The sequence below is a fragment of the Talpa occidentalis genome, unplaced genomic scaffold, assembly GCF_014898055.3.
Source record: "Talpa occidentalis isolate TD23 unplaced genomic scaffold, MPIMG_talOcc4v2.1, whole genome shotgun sequence".
In the NCBI taxonomy this organism is placed as follows: Eukaryota; Metazoa; Chordata; class Mammalia; order Eulipotyphla; family Talpidae; genus Talpa; species Talpa occidentalis.
Genome location: NW_026555331.1, coordinates 23,554,764 through 23,557,261, shown reverse-complemented (window position 1 = coordinate 23,557,261; position 2,498 = coordinate 23,554,764). Strand labels below are relative to the sequence as shown.

The following is a 2,498-nucleotide window of genomic DNA, read 5'->3' as shown; positions in this document are numbered from 1 at the left end:
TTTGTATTTTTACTATATAGCTATTTTCTAAATAATGAAAGATTATGAGAAATTTAAAACAGCCTATAAATCATTTTGCTAATTATCTCTGTAAGTAAAATTGTTAATGAAGCATCTAACTAAAATAAGCAGTTTCTATAGAGACTACAGTGAGCCAGAGTATTTGCAAGAGTAAACAAATACATTGCATAATGGCTAACACAGGTTAGTCACATTTCATTAGGAACACAACATATATCCAACTGTTTCTCTACATAGTTTACATCCCAATGAACATAGTGAACATCTGATGACTTGTGCTATGGTCAAGGGTATAGAAAGGTGAGAAATTCACGCAAATTCATTAGTAACACCTGGGACTCCAGGGTGCCAAGAAAACACATTAGTCAGGAAAATGGACTGGCATATTAAGAAATACAGTGACTTCTTATCACCTTGCTTCACAACAACTATTACAAAGTGCTCCAACTGCCAAGTGTTAGCTTTCTTACCAGATGGAGGTTCCAGTCTCACAGAGTGAATAGTCATGAGTAAGCTCTTTATAATACTGCACTGGACTATGATTGAGACATTTTATTTGTGAGCACAATAGCACAAACTCTGATTTCACCCTCCCTCTCTCCTTTCATTTTTCTTAAACATTTTAAAACCTAAAATGTTAGGTTATTATAGTCTTACATGTAATTTTGTTTTTGGGTTGTTAAGTATCCAGAGAGTTTTGAAACTATATTGGTATGACATTGAGGGACAGAGCAACTCATTCAAAGTTCTCAATTAACTAATGCATATGTGGATTTCATGTTATTTTACTGAGAGAACCTGGTCAAAAAAGGTATGGCTAAAATCAACAAAAATATGTTTTAGCATAAAATATGTTTTAGTATAGATAAAATACTGACAACATATCACTTCTCGGCCTTTTGGCTAAGATCAAGTATAGTATCTGTTCTTATCAGTTTAAAATACTGACAACATAGTTGTATGTAAAACTCTACCAATTCCCATACATTTACGAAGCAATAATTATATTTTCCTAATTTAATCAAATATCTACAATCATACAGCCAGAAGCTCTATTTAGAAACATAGGGGGTCAGCATTAATTCCTTCTATTTCTTGGTTAATCAAATCATTAATTCATACCAGTATTATTTAATAATATCTCCTTAATAATATCTCTGGCTTCTCCCCATCATCAATATCACTACCATCATTCATGCAACCATTATCCCTCACTTGTATACATCCAGTTCTCTATCCTCTCCTACATTCTTTCCTCATTTTTCCAGCCAGTTAATTTATAAAGCACAAGACATAAATTACATAATCTACACCATTCATACACTAAATGCTTTAGTAATTTTCCATTATACATTAACATCTTCATGGAAATGGTGTCACTAGTCACCATCTCTCCCTTATGACAGTGATGTCCCTGGTCTCATTTCTAGTCAAAATACCCCTTGATCAGTCTGATCAAACCATACTGGTCTTCCTCCATACATCACACTTTACACTCTGCTGTAATCCGTTTCATAAATGGGGTTCTCTTAATTTCTACCATCCCTCATTATTCTCAGTGATTACTACTCTCATTCTCCAGGTCCCAGCTTAAATCTCATCTTCCCAAAAATAGTTTCCATAAGGATTCTGGAACGTTGGTCTAACTAAGTACTCTATTTTCAGTCAGGGCCACTTTGCATTTTCCTTATTTGATCTATATTTTTGTGTATTTATTTTCGCTGACTCCCTCAATATATTGTATGTCACATAAGAGCAGTAACTTCATTATTTTTTAACTTATGGGTTATCCTCTGATGTTGGCACATATAGATGATTAAAACTTGTTTCAAATAAATGCATGTATATATATGTAATTCTAAAAGATAAATAAATTGCATCCTCTCCTTCCTAGTAACTAATGTGTTTTACATTGTGGCCATGAAAATATTGGTTCTGTGAGTCAGTCTGTGAGTCATTCCATCAAAGGTACCTGATATTTGATCATGAAAAGCAGGGCGTTTTTATATTTTAGAACTTGCATGTAAATATCAGGCTGCTCTCAGATCAGGGTAATGTTTCCTTCAAAAGCAAACTCATATAACAATTCTATGGGTGTCTCTTCTTCCCTCATCCTCTTTCCCCAGTAAATCATGACAACTTCCATGCTATTTTTAGCCTGTATTAGTTATCTCTTGCTATTTCAAAACTAGTGTGAAATCTGGAGGCTTGGGGAAAAAAAAAATATTATTTCAGTTCCTGTGGATCAGGAATTTTAAAATGGCTAAGCAAGGGAGTTATGGCTCATATTCCTTCATAAGACTTTATCTGGGCTACTGGCACTAGTGAATCCAACTCTTTTACATGTCACTCACATGACAGTTGAAAAAATGCCTGGGGCCTCCCCTAGTGGCCCAGGTGGTTTAGCGCCGCGCTGTGAAGCGGATGTCCGCAGTCTCTGCAGCGCTGGTTCGATCCCGGCTGGCCAGCCGGTGAGG

The 2,498-nt window shown here is 35.4% G+C and overlaps 1 pseudogene; it reads left to right on the top strand.

Moving 5' to 3' along the window:
* Positions 1–904: 904 nt before the first annotated feature.
* On the top strand, positions 905–1,000 carry LOC119252108 (U2 spliceosomal RNA; annotated as a pseudogene).
* Positions 1,001–2,498: the final 1,498 nt, after the last annotated feature.